This window comes from Amblyomma americanum, chromosome 11 (assembly GCF_052857255.1).
Source record: "Amblyomma americanum isolate KBUSLIRL-KWMA chromosome 11, ASM5285725v1, whole genome shotgun sequence".
NCBI classification, from domain to species: Eukaryota; Metazoa; Arthropoda; class Arachnida; order Ixodida; family Ixodidae; genus Amblyomma; species Amblyomma americanum.
Genome location: NC_135507.1, coordinates 62,616,683 through 62,630,224, shown reverse-complemented (window position 1 = coordinate 62,630,224; position 13,542 = coordinate 62,616,683). Strand labels below are relative to the sequence as shown.

Genomic DNA, 13,542 nt, shown 5'->3' with positions numbered 1-13,542 from the left:
TCTCTTGTTCACTTCATGTTCTCAATAACAGCCTCTTCAGCTGACCTCTAAAAAACCGTCCCCTGCGACAACTGCGTTCACCTTGTACCTGTAAACATCCCTACCTCATGTGACCCCTACACCCTATGCCCCCCGTTGATACCATTTCCTTATCTAAGAATCCGCATGGTTGCACTGAGGAACGATCTATTTTATCGCCTATCCGCATGCCATGCTCATGCCGATGTCTTCCTGATTTCAGCCAGGATGATAGCGATACTGGCCCACTTGAATCGCTCTCTATCGCTTTATCTCAACCCTATCATCCTACTTCTCATTCCCTGCGGCTTTCTTCAGAATCCAATATCGAGCTTTTTCTTTGTCCTCTAGTTTTTTGCTCCTTACACAAGTATTCGGAAGATACAACTATTATATAGCTTCGTCTTGAAGGATATGTGCACATAGTTTTTAAATAAGCCTAAGCAAGCCTCTGAAGCAGAACACGCCACCTAGCCCAGCATCGAATCCTCCCGCGCGCGAGAGTGGCTGAGCGGCTACGCAGATTGGCTGTTGAGAATGAAATTGAGGCTTGATCCTGGCCGCAGTAGATATATATTTATTATCGCCGAAATGTAAGAGTGTCCAACCTCTAGGTTTCCGCTGTACGCTAAAGATGAAGCCAAGTTGCCGAAATAAAGGACGAGACTTCAGCTACACTGCTCGTGGCATCCTACATCGTTTGCCATTCCACAAACCACGAAAATAATCTGTGAAACGTTCTTTTTTCTTCCCTACTCACAGCTCCTTATTTACGTAGTCACACTTTCTAGGAGACCGCAGACTGACCTCAAAGTTTTTGTCTAACCATACCTGATGGCCACACCGTAAAAATATCGTTAAAGGGTGAAAGATTTTGTGGAACGTGGCAGGCTCGAGAAACAAAGCAGCACTTGTGCAAGGAGCAGCTGCAAAAGATTTCTGCAAACATCTCTCCTTGCAGTTCATAGTCACGTGAAGAACCTAGTCGAGATGTCTACGTGATTAACAGTTACAGATAGGTTTTGACTGCATAAATGCTTCAACCTTAGTAAAGGAACTTGCTGGCGCCCTCTAGAGAGCGCGATAAGGCGGCGACAGTCCCGTTAGAAAGGCAAGCTTTTGTTTTGCAGTGCTTCCCAGCAGGAGCTGTTACGTACGCTTCTATAGGCGACCATGGTTAAAGTTGAGACACTACCAGAATTTGTTTATGGTGTTCTACAAACCTGGTCCGTCCGCCGTCCCCAATGCAGAGATACTCAGCCTCTATTCTGCGTGGTTATACGACATCAAATTAGGTCAGCAGATTGATATATTTGCTTCACAACTGCAGGCTGCATAAAAGAAAAAGTAGAAAACAAAAACGATGCTGAATTTATTAACACAGCTACTTAGTGTGGACCGGCGCAGAGCACCATTTTAAGTCCGCCTTACTTCGTACTACGAAAAAGTAAATGAAATAAGCAGGAAGCTTAAAAACAAGCAGCGACCTCTAACAACACCAAGTGAGGTTGTTCTGGGGGCACTAAAGTGTTGCAAGCGATAAGGGTAAAGAATGAACGTTCTATAGGCTTCTGAAATATTTTTATTATTGGGGGCTAGCCGATAACAATATTTCAAAACAAGTGGTACACGCCTGGTTTCTCGAGAGTTTATGTACCCCAAATTATGTTCTTCGAGAATATCAACGCAAAAAAGTTTTAAAAAATTCACACAGCTAAAATGCACAAGGAATAGCAATGCCCAGAGAGGGAGCAGAATGAAATAAAAACACGCGATTTCATTACAAAACACAACGAAAAAGTTTACGTTCGGAACTCAAGGCAATAACGGTGCAGCGACGCTGGTAAACGAAGCTAAAAGGAACGGCTGACAGGCTGAAAATAAAAGTTCCAAAAACAAAGCACCCAAGTTTTTTTTTTTTTAAACGAGACACTCGGGCGTAGGGAAAACGAAATTCTGGAAGATGGGGATGTCGGCGTGCCTGGGAAGAGGGGTAAGGCAGTGGTATGGGCGGATGGTGCCGCTTGCAAATTAGGGACACAAATCAAGAGGGCGCCTGCTCTCCCGGCTTGTATAGGCGTGAAGGGTCGCAGCTGCCGCAAATGGCTCCACTGGAGACGTGACGCGGCATTGGAGGGAGAGAATGAGAAGCAGAGGAAGGGCACGGGGAAAAAGATATGGCCGAGGGAAAAGGCTGTTGCTGAGCAATTCGGCGGTGGTTTAAACCAGGGAGTTCTTCGGGAAAATGGGGATAGCGGGCGCATTTTAAAGGGAACTAACCAAGAACACTGCGGGAAAGAGTGGGGCTTGGCGAAAGGAGGTGAGATAGTAAAAATGATGATAGTGGATTTCTATGGCGCAAGGGCATCTGTTGCCAAAGAGCGCCATTGCACAAGGTATTTTCTGCACTCAAGGTGAGGTCAAACACCCATTACTCAAGCATTTTCACCCCAAATAATCCGAGCACCACGCCAGGGGAAATCTTGCACACACTGTATCACCGGTGTGTACCCGACGACGCTGTGGATCGAAACCCCGCACCTCCCGCATGCGAGGCGGATGCTCAGACTACTAGGCCACAGCTGCGGTACAGTGATATGGTAATGCTTTTATTGGTAGCCTGCTGCATTCCTCTGGTTGCATGGACTCAGCATGAAGGGAGCTTTTAAACTGAGCTAGGGCATCTGGGGACGCATGCCATTTTCTCTAGGTATTATAGAATCTACGCTGCATTCTCCTAAGGGCGCTCGTTACGATTAGATAGCGCGTGCTATTTGTTAGTCTCAGATTGCGGGCGTGATAAGAAAGGAGTCAGATTAGGAATGACAGCTATTACAGACGCTGCTTTATTGTGAGAGGATGCTGTCAGGCGTTTGCGCAACGAGGAGTTGAGGAGCGCATCCTGGTTTATTAGAACTAGAAAAAAGATGCCTCATCTGAAAACTCATTCCAAGAAGTAAAAGGGAAAGAGTTTCAGTGTGGTGCTGTACCAGTAGACGCTGGCTGCGAAAAGAAAATAACATCGCTAGTTGAAGTGTAGCGAGCACACGCGAAGATAAAAGGAAGAAAAAAGAGAAAATCTCTGAGGAGCTGCAACCAAACGAGTGCTCCGGATGGACCGTGAAAAGTTGGTGATGCCAGTCGTGTGAAATGTGTCTGCTTTCGTCGAAGAGAGCACGACTGTATATTGCAGGCAGAAGCATTTGAGAGGTCGGAAGGAAACAGACAGGTTCCCGCATGGTGTGTTTGAGATAGGAGCTTAGAGAAAATGGGATGGTGTGTGGCAAAGTAGCACACCTCGAGCAGTAAACGAGAGGAATACCTACTGACTCTTTTTCCGTGCATACACGTGTGTTTGCTTTGGCTTCATGCATTGCCAAGGGGCAAAAGTACGGAGGCCGCGAAAAGTGCAAGGAGATGTGTTCGGCGCTGGTACTGCATTCGAAGAGTACGCAAATGCGTGCCGGCACAGGAGTGTGAGGAAAAAAAATTTCTGTCGGTGGACAAGAGTCGTTTGTTCTCTCTTTTTCGTGATGGCAGCGCTCCTATGGAAAGTACGGTAGAATTAAAAATGAGGAACAGTCGGATAGAGAAAGGACGTCGGGCAGCAAATAGGAAATACAGCGCTCCTGGCACGGCAGAAATAGTAAGAGGCATCTGGGAGCAAATAAAGGAGTAGCCAGAAGGTACTTCGGCCCGCTCCTCCTCAAACCCAGAAACGGCAAGAAGCAACGGAATCACTAGGGTTCAAAAATAAAAAGACTGGCGAATTAGGATGGAATTTATTAAACGATGAAAAGGTGCATACGCGGTGAACTACGCGAATAGAATATGGCGGTATAGCAGCCAATAAAATAAGCTGCATATTCATAACTGGGCTCCAATGAAGACAGAATATCCTCCAAGATACTTTCACTGTTTTACACGATTAAAAATACATTTTTACGTCTACGTAATGCCATTTGTCCTCGCTTCCAAAAAGGAATGTATTGAGGCATATAATGAAGCAATATAAAAGCACCCTGAGGCTGGCGGCTGTGTTGTATGAGTAACCAACATGCCAGACTTTCTGTCCTATGTTGTATAGCAGGAAAGAGTAGAAAATAAGTAGCTCATAAATCTTTGTCGTTGGCTAAGTTAACGACATTTTTTTTTACTGTTTTGCACACTCTGATGAGAAAATACAACCTGAAAAAGGCTGTAGGCAGGAGCCCTAAAAAAAACCCTCTCTGTGTTTAACATAACAGGAACACTGCAGTAGAATACTAAATTAATGTGTTCGAAACAGAAAACGTGCCATTTCATTTCAGTAAAGAGCATGCATAAGAGAGAAATTGCGGAGAAATCGCCCTGGCAGTAGAGGTAATTAACCCAATACTGTAAATGGACGATTTCACTGTGGTTAATTCTTTGTAGCACCGGACTTTGCCAATACGTTTCTAATAATGGGCTGATAACCTGTGCTGCTTAAGTGGAAGGCAAGCAGTGGTGGGCCTTGTGAATTCCGCTAACCGCGGAGGTGGCGCACTTTCTTCGCCATCCATGACTTCCCAAGCAGCACAGGTAATTGGCCCGACATTGAAAATATATTGGCAAATGCTGGTCCTACAAATGACCAGTGTGAAACCATCCCTTTCCAATTTTGCTCTAATTACCTGTCCTGCTTGGGATAGTAGACACTGGGGAAAAACGCGACACGGGTCAAAACATCACATTTTTCTACTTTGGGCCCATAACGTTTAAATGTGCTTTCACACAGAATGAATATTTAGCTAGCCAGACCTGTCGCGTGTACACTGCCACTGAACTTAAGCGGGACAAGGCTCTCATTTCCTTAGCAGAAAAAAAATGACGAGATTAGTTTTTGTGAAAAAAACGTGAGAAATGAGCGAAATTATGCAGGGCACATTTTTCAAAACTGTGCATCTTAATCGACAGACTGTCCTCTATTGGCGCAAGTCTAATCGATTCGTAATTGGTCGTGTAATTATTTAGGCAACACAATTCATATTTGAAGAGATATTTGGGGTATAAAGTAAGGGAAATTTTATTTCTTGCTCCAGAGCTCCGTCTTTGTCTTATCGCGCTCTGGAATAGTTTTATCTTGCAAACCGAAAAACAAATATTACCCTGTGCTATGACCAAGACACGAAGAACGCGGTGAAGATGCAAAAAAGAAAAGCCAGTGCCACCAGGCGTTCTTAGTATTTGTTGAGACACCCTCCAGAAAACCTTAAAGAGGGTGAGAAAATATGATGGGAAAGAAATGCACCGATTTTCAATATAATCTGATGGCAATAACGCGCTACACAAGAAAAAAACGACAACTGAAACGACGGACACAGGACACAAAGTTGTTTTTCTCTTGTGTAGCTCGTTATTCCATTAAATCTACAACCAACGAGCCGAAATTGCTGCCTTGCTTACAATATAACCATAGAGCCCCACTCCCCCCCCCCCCCCCCCCCCCCCCAAGAGCAAGGAGTGCTAGTTGTACAGAACACTGACATAAGAAAAACCTCTCTTCGGTCTGATCTGCAAACACGTTCAGAAGTTCGTCTTCTTGTGCTGCGAATCTGACCATGTGACCGCGATGAAACTGCTTACGAAGATAAAATTACTGAAATGATGTAGAATATAGGGAAAAAAACGTATGGTGAAGCAGCGGCAACAATTGTTGCTTTGTGTACGGACAGCAGACCAAGAAATAAACACGAAATATGCGGGGAAAAAAATAAAAAACAAGCATGCGGAGATCGCTGAAAGCATAACACGGCAAGGATCATTTATCAGCAACAACAGCAGCGTCATCTACCACGCTCGAAGAAGCTTGCCCTTCATGAAAGGTCGATATAAGAGGACGGGAAGGAAGGATATATATAAGATGAAGATGCTCACTAGATGGCTGAAAAGCCGCCGCAGAAGTACACAAAAGAGGCCAGAAAGAAAATAAAACCTGAATCACAGAAGAGGTACGGGGAGGAATTTCTTATTAACTCGCCGTTGACAGACCAGAAATTCCTGGCAGGAACGATCATTGTTTACCGGTCAGGGAGGGACAAAGAATCAGAAAAAAATGTAGCGGCTGGGTTTCTATTAATAAAGACATGTGCGAATAACATAGTATAAAATACGAGCTGCTGAGACAAGTAAGCGTGTAAAAACCAATTCTAGCCATGGATGAATGTATAAAGCGAACATTTAAGACCGTTCAGACATGGTCAACAAACACCGGTTCCTTCGAGGACACCTACACGTGGCTGATGGTGAGCAGGCGATGAAAAGTGCCTTGCAAAACACAGGAAGTATTTCAAAACGAAAGAAAGACAACAGGGAAAGTAACCAGTCGCTGCGGCAGGGAAAGCACAAGAAAACTTCGCCAGGCCGGCTCTCTGAGAGACATGAAAATAATAGAAAGTGAGAGGCCACAAAGAAAGTGGAGGAAGGCAGAGAAAACGCAAAGAGCGCTGGAGATAAGCGTCAGCCCCCAGAAAAAGTGGTCTATGACGGTCCTCATAATGGAAGGTTCCTTCTTTGTCGTTTGCAGCCATTTCTTTCCGCCGCAGAGTGGATCCCGGAAAGATCGGGCAATTCTCTCCTGGACGTCGTTTCGCGATTCGGTTTCGCTGCTTATGGCTGCATTGGCTCGCGATGTATGGCCTCCCATTATTTACATTTAGTCCATTACCTGTATTTGTTTCGCTTTCACGTCTTTTCACGTCGCTTCGTCTTTCTTCTATTCCTCTGCTCCATTTAACAGGCTGGACGCCGCTGCAGTGATCTTAATGGCAGTCTTTTGGGGCCGTAGACTGTACACAGTTTTCTTTATCACAATTTTGTTGACGCCTGAGAAACTTTTTTCCCTTTTTTATGTCACAATAACAAGCTAGCCCGTAAACAAGTTAGCGCAAATTGTTACTAATTACTTGCACCATCATCCAGTTTTCTGATCTTTTTTTGTTTTTCAGTGGTTGGTAGACACGACGCCCTTCTTCACACTACTTTTAGCACACGGCGCAGGGAGAACTTTTAACGAGATAAGAAAAACTGAAAAGATTCTTTTTGAGGCCAATTTCCAATTTGTTCGAGGGGTTGCAGGCAGATAAGAAAGATGCTACTAATCAGTGCTCACCCAAAAAACGAAGTAAAATAATTTCCGCCCTCCACAATTTCCAACTTACCCACACATCCGAGCAGTAACGTTAGGGCCAGCACAGGTCGGGCCTGCATAAGTCCGGCCTCATCACCGCATTCAGTCCTGTAAAGAGTTCTTGCCGCAGGATAAGATAGTGAGGAGAGCCGACACATGCGCGCCTCACGCCGCTAATATCATCATGGCGTCACACCACTCAGCGTTACGCTGTGTCCTCCCTCTTATCTCCAATTATCTAGCAGGCGTGGATTTGTGTCAGTTTCTTCGGTTTCATCACTCTCACTGCAGACGCAATCAGGTCGGCAGTCCACCTGTCTACAGTTACGTAAATCAAAGTCACCAGTTAGCGGCGGCAAAGAAAGTTGAATGTATATAATACATTCTCTAAGTATATATGTCGCGGCGCTATCAGTTCACTACTGTGAGAAATGACATCTCTGATCTATTAGTCGCGTCCTCTTATCGGCAGAGTCGGCTAACTCTCTGTTTTTCTCTGTAGCGCCGACTTTTTGAACAGCCTCGAAAACACGTGAAAGCGGACGTTTACAATTACGCGACACTAACGCGAAGCCGGTAGTCTATAATAAAGTCCCACATGCAGCTATCAATATAAAATTGCACTGCGGTGTAAAATGGCGCCTAGTACAATGTCGATGTCAGTAATAATCACACAAGTGGCGTAGTCGGTGTCATCAGCGTACAACCTGTCACGACCCAAATTAGATAGGAAAGCCGGGACAGCTGATATCTCGCCCACAAGTATTGCTTCCATGAGATGAACTTCGTAGTTCATGCGATACATGACGTGGCTACAATACCAGAGATGATGCGAGAACGTAACTGCCACCTCGGCCACCGGTGTCGGCTGCCTTTTCTTTGGCGGCAGTGTCGACAGGTGGTGCACCATTTTAGACTCGTGAAAAGCTACTGCAACTGTGGCCGTGTTCGCGAAAGTTGCGGCTAAAGGGAAAAGTGGACGCGTCTTTAATAGCATAAAAACGTTCCTCCCTACTGATAGTAGGTACCAAACCTATCTCCAGCGATAATGTAACCTTCAATGATACATTTGTTCATTAGTTCATGACCATTTGTTCGTACACACAAGAAATTGTCAAATAACTACAAGTGCACCATTTAAGATATCTCTTTTCTGGAAGCAATGAATACTATAATGGACAATATCTTGCGCAGCAGTTCGCAATACAGGCGTAATTTTATTTGACAGTTTCTACGTGTCGTGTGGCGTGTTAGCGCCTAGTCCGTGTCAGTGGCCGTGGAATAAAGGTTAGTCCACGAAACAAGGAAAATTAAGGCACTGGCTAAAAGTCCAAGAATTAAAATAAGAAAATTAATAGTTCTTCCAAAGTTTTTTTTGCCATGCCTCTAAAGGGTTGTAGTTGAGCAATATAATTCCAAGACATTACCAAACATGCAGGAGGTAACGCATATGTTTCTGATAATTTTCGCTACTTCTTCGACGATATAAAGCAAAATAGCCCTCTTTGGCTTATTGTCGCAACAACTTCATATTATTCTTTAGGCTTCCGGAAATGAATGATGTTGATCGGCATCCTAACATCGGTATTTCTCGTATGATTGTTTAACTTTGTTTTTGCTCTTGAGCTGCATATCTCATAGAGATCGCTGTCTACAAAGAGTCGGACCCCGCGCTGTTACTCTCAGTAGAAGCCTTTCAAAGAACTGCCCTCTTTTCATGCGCCATGCCTCTCAGTGAATTAGTGCTCTCAGGAGCCAAACTGACGCTTTTTATTCCCGCACAATGGCGAGGCAATCTAATCGAAAACGAGCTAGCCCTTCATTCTTCGTTATCAGCCTTTCCTGTCACGTTCGAAAAGGACATGCACACGCTAAAAAATAAAACCAATGAGACGACATCAAATGCGCCAAGAGGCCAAATAGGGACGTTCATGTCAGCTAAAACCCGTAACTTACCTTTCACCCCCTTCGCTTTTCCCTCTCAGTAGACACAGATCCGAACGTTCTTCTGGTATTCTTGCCTTCCCAACCTTTTCTGTCTTTTATGAGAGCGTGGGCTGACGCCTTTACCGCCTCTTTCCCTCCTCTATTCACCGCCTCGTCCCCTAAATTAGCCTCCCTTGTTCCTCAGCCAGGAAGCGAAAGGGTTAAAATGAGGAAACGGGCAATGGCCTATAACGCTACCTTTTTCCTGCTGAAGAATTCTTTTTCCTTCTCCTTCCTTCATCACCTAGAAAAAGGCGATAAACAAGCCCCATTCCCATGCAAGGCAGATGACATCATTTCTGCGAGGAGCAGTTTTTTTATATACGTCTTTATTTCTGCATAAAATAGGCCTAGCCTTGCGGCAGAAATGAGGGCCTTCATGGGGGTGGAGGTGGGGGAGGGGGAGGAGGGCCGGTCGTCACTTCTTCGAAGTGGGGTGGTGCTGTGGTCGGCTCTGCGAAGAAACGGCCAGGCCCTTCTTCTTCCTTGAAGTATAGGAGAAAAGCCCGCCAGAGCCGGAGTGCGTCCGATGATCCGATGTGTAATGGTGGATCGACCAATTCCTGCAAGGTGCCAGGTCGGTGCCCGCCCAGGGACTGAAGTGCTCGCTCCCGCACCACGTCAAAAGCAGGGCAGCGCCACAAAAGGTGTTCGGCCGTGCCTCTGGCCGGGCATGCCGGGAATTGAGGGGTCGGGTATGAGTCTGAGTTGATGAGGTTGAGCTTTGCTGGCGACAGAAGCTGGCCAGTCTGGGCGCGGCGGAGGAGTACCGCCTCTACCCTTCGGAAAGTTCTAGGTGGGCGGCGGTATCATTGCTCAGGGTTCGCCACGTACTGGAAGATGCGGCGGCGATAGCATTGTGCGCGATGCCATGTATCGGCCCTATCCATAGGAGGTGACGACGGATGTGCAACGTCATCACGGGCCCAAGAAGCGGAAACGAGTGTGCATCCAGGCAAAGGTGCGGAAAGAGCTGCAGCGCGCGCTGCCTGGTGTGCCTTTTCGTTTCCAGTGATTCCTTCGTGTTTCCACGAAACTTGGTTTCCACGAAACCCGGAAGAGGTGCGAGGCAAGGAAAATAAACTGCTCCTAAACTGCTCCTTGGCTCTGCCGAGGAGCAGTTTATTTTCCTTGCCTCGCACCTCTTCCGGGTTTCGTGGAAACAAAGTTTCGTTCCCACCTTTATAAAAACGTTCTGTAGACGGTCTGTAGACTTCTCATAGACTCTATTGCCTTCTAATAGATATTTATTTTTGTCCATTCGTAGCTTACAGACTGTGTATAGACAGAAGTTTAATAAAAGTGTATGACCATATATCTATAGAATGTCTATAGACTGTCTATAGGATTTGTAGTGCCTATAGATTGTTCTTTGGGGCTTGTCGATAGATAGTCTATAGACTTTATCGACAGAAGTTTGTACACAGTCTATAGACTGTCTAAAGAATTTTTTTTGTAAGCGCAGACTACCGCCACATTCCGAAAAAAGAAATCATGTTTCGAATTGTGAATTTATTTCGGCACTACTAACTATTGTTACGTAATACGCTGCCGACGCACCTATCATGATTTTGGTGTTTACTTCTTTGCAGGGTTTTTAATAATTTTTTATGCCCAGCCAATAGAAGGGCACGTAGAAAGGAGGTGCCACGCATACGTCTCAGATGCCACGATGACATCTCGATTACTGACGTTGTTGAGATTTCCTCACTTTGGCCATTTGGTGGCTCTCGGTGATTTCAACCCTTTGGGTTCGTTTCTTGTACTTAACTATACATTCCTACTCCTAGTGTGGCTGGTTGCTTCATACCGCATGGTGACGTAGGTGCACATGATTGATAACCAGCATAGAAAAAGAGGAAGAAACGGCAAACCGGCGGTGCATGAGAAAGAGGATAAGAAAGGGGACAGTTCAGGCTTCTCGAGCAGCGGACGGAGGACATGCCAGTTGAATATATTAAAAAAGATAACAGTGATAGCTAGCACACACTACAAGTCTTAATTTGCTACAAGCCTTTACATCCTGGTAACTCAAATTGAAATCATGAATGTTTATTTTTTTTTCAAAATGCCTACATTCGCAGCGTTATTCTGAGATTTAGCAGCGGTACTGTTGAGTAATATCTTCAAATGTCCCATTCATAAACTGTTTAAACATTCTTGGTTAGAAAAAAAGCTCTTTTTCAGGCACGCGTTAAAAAGGGTAGGTTTTATTTGCGGAGAAAAATAACGGACGGTGGTGTCTATGTGGTGTTCATTTTCTGCAGAAGAGCCATGTTATGCACTATATTAAAGTTCAGTGCGGCCCCATGTACGGGTACCAAACCTTTAAAAACCAGTCAAGCCAGATATTTCGAATCGGTGCGTTTACTTAAACGGAGCTTCTTCGTGATAGTGTCGCGCCTCACACTGACGACTTTCTTCACAAGTCACCGCCAAGAGGAAAACGGTACGAAGAGAGAAAACAGGCACAACACACTCGTCTGCTCTGCCAAAAAATTCCGAAGAAGTGCACTTTAAGCCAGACCGGAGGACGTTATGGGTATATATGTGAAACTGGTCTCCGGTTCAGCTCCGGTAAAAAAAAATTTGGTCCTTTGGCGATATCACGGTCGTTCAGATACACGATCATTTTCAGAGGGTCACCCAGTGCGCAAACGCCTGGAAGTGTTCCCTGAACTAACCTGACACTCTTTCAGACTGTATCTGTCCGCTTTACCGTGTTTCCTATCTACGTGCTCAACCGAAATCACGTTTCAATGCTCCAAATAAAACCCCCGGGCAAATACTGAAAACAGGCTTCTGAAGCAGCGTGACGATAAGAGATTTTCTCAGATTCCTACTCTGCTGCCGGCCCCTGGAAACCACATCGGAATGTATGGTTAAGCCATCGCGCAGGAGGAATGACTGCGGCCCCGGAAGATGTACGTGCTTTCTTAGATTTAGACTGGATTAGGATCGACTGCGGCGTCCTGGAAAAAAAAATAGCTGCGGTTCAACTACTGCTGAACCTGGTTAGAGAGCGAAAGCTGTGGTGTATCGGGTAAGTAGACGCTGCTTGGCTTGTAACGTTTATTGCGTTCCGGACACTGGATAGGCAACGCGCCCACCCTGCCACCCATGGCAGGTGGCAGTTAATGGTTGATCGCGGGAGGCTGGTCACCCAATGAAAGCTGCGGCCTATTGCTGCAGTGCCGAGTGTCTGCCACAACGTTCTCAGCGCTAATGTATGCAGCCCACATCTCTCTCTCACTACCGCCACGCATCTCAAAAAGCGCGACTGAGGCGTCCACTAAGCCAGGCAGCCAGTTATGCGCACTTACTTTCCTCAAAATCATCGGAGTCTAGAGCGTTGTCAACGCCAATGAACACAATGAACGCCGACGGCCTATAGAAACAGAGGCGAGCGCTCGGTTTCGGCGGCGGCGGCGGCGGTGGCGGCGGCGGCTGAGTGACGTCATAGCTGTCATATGGCTTCTCCTCAGTTCAAAGTCAAAGGAGGACAAATTTGATGCCACGCGAAGAGCGGCTTTACGTAGCGTAGTGAAGCTTTCCCTTCAAAAGGGGTCGGCGGCAAGGCATGAAAGGGTCTCCCATCAAGTCGCCGTCTTCCCTGCCCTCCCAAATAGTTTTCCCCAGAGCAGGAACTCTGTCCGCACTCTCCCTACGCAGTTATCGTCGCTATCGCGCTGATGCAGTGAAAGACGTGATGGTCTCACGTTCGCGACGTGATCAAGCTTCCTTTCAGCCTAGATGAACAGACACACTCGGTGTGCGTCCGCACGTGCTGTTTGGCCTCGCTTACCATTTACAACGTCCTTCTTTTTCCCATAATTTTTCATTACTTTCCTCACAGCTCGGACAGAACGAAAGAAGCGCGTACACTGCTCGTATTGATTGGAAATGTTTGTTTTCATCTGGCGTGCCATTCGCTCATTGCTTTGGTTTCTGCGTGATGTGTAGGTGAAGCAAGTTGGGCGCTGATGCTTTTTACAATTTGCAATGTGTCCAAAGTGATCCAAGGTAGGTGGGATCCAATGGCGGGAAGTACGCGTTCTCTGTAGAAACCTTAATGAGCGAATAAAAGTAGATGTCCACAACACGCACGCAGACGTGCAGTTATATAACTACACACGTTTGATCGGCCTTCTGACACGGCAGTTTGCTCAGGATAAATAAATACAAAATAATAAATATAAATGAATTCTTTCATGCTTCAATAAACGCTTTAGAGGAGATCACGTTCGTTCCATTATTAATCGCTAATAAGGATTTTCCTTTCCCCTTAGCACTATGCCAAACAATGACGAGGGAATAAGTTCGAAGAGAACTCAACAGACACAAATAGGCTTAAATATTTTTCTTAATCATGCGCCAGCAAAAAATGT

The 13,542-nt window shown here is 45.7% G+C and overlaps 1 long non-coding RNA gene across 1 annotated transcript in view; it reads right to left on the bottom strand.

Moving 5' to 3' along the window:
• The window catches only part of LOC144110750 (uncharacterized), a 72,016-nt gene extending 64,761 nt beyond the window's left edge, over window positions 1-7,255 (bottom strand). Inside the window, exon 1 of the long non-coding RNA XR_013309916.1 lies at window positions 7,200-7,255. This is a non-coding gene — a long non-coding RNA (uncharacterized LOC144110750). The remainder of the gene's footprint in view (window positions 1-7,199) is intronic.
• Window positions 7,256-13,542: the final 6,287 nt, after the last annotated feature.